Here is a 575-nt window from a genome sequence, read left to right on the forward strand (position 1 = left end):
GAGTTATGGATTGCTTTAGCTACGGCGTTTACAACTTGTCCAGGTATTGATTTAGATCGGGCAGACCCTCCTTCAACCCTTTCCTTTTCCTCGTGTCCTGTTGACAAACATACATAAATTAATTTTATCACATATAAATCACTAATTTGATCATAATATAATACGAAAGTTTATATGAATGAACAGGCTATTTAGTTTTATAATTCAAAGACTAGTATTTAAGATAAGTAGTAAGGAATGTGTCGCGTGCGTCGTAGCGTGCAGTCCCGGGACATGAGGACAGCGGTCCTGTGCAGCGTTTAGACGCACGCGCAGTGCTCTGCTTCCCCGCCAGCCGCAGTCCTCATCGTGCGTGAGGCACGGAGCGCCGCACGCACTAAGACGCGGCACGTATTGGGGAAGGAATTTTTACCGTGTACTATTGAATGACATTCTAAAAACTACCTTTTGAATTGACTAGCACATTTTCTACTAAATTGACTTTAGTTAGAAAAATCATCTTGTTGGTCGTGACACTAACCTGTACGACGACGTAAGGTTTGCTGCCGGGGTCGCAGGGGTCACCGGGCAGCACC

General features: G+C 44.7%; 1 long non-coding RNA gene across 1 annotated transcript; it reads right to left on the bottom strand.

Annotated features, from left to right (window-relative positions):
- Positions 1-14: 14 nt before the first annotated feature.
- On the bottom strand, positions 15-575 carry LOC106109028. Its single transcript, XR_001225988.1, has 2 exons — positions 521-575; positions 15-97 (listed from the first exon to the last, which is right to left on the bottom strand). It is a non-coding gene; the product is annotated as an uncharacterized LOC106109028 (long non-coding RNA).

The sequence above is a fragment of the Papilio polytes genome, unplaced genomic scaffold, assembly GCF_000836215.1.
Source record: "Papilio polytes unplaced genomic scaffold, Ppol_1.0 DF821328.1, whole genome shotgun sequence".
Classification (NCBI taxonomy): Eukaryota; Metazoa; Arthropoda; class Insecta; order Lepidoptera; family Papilionidae; genus Papilio; species Papilio polytes.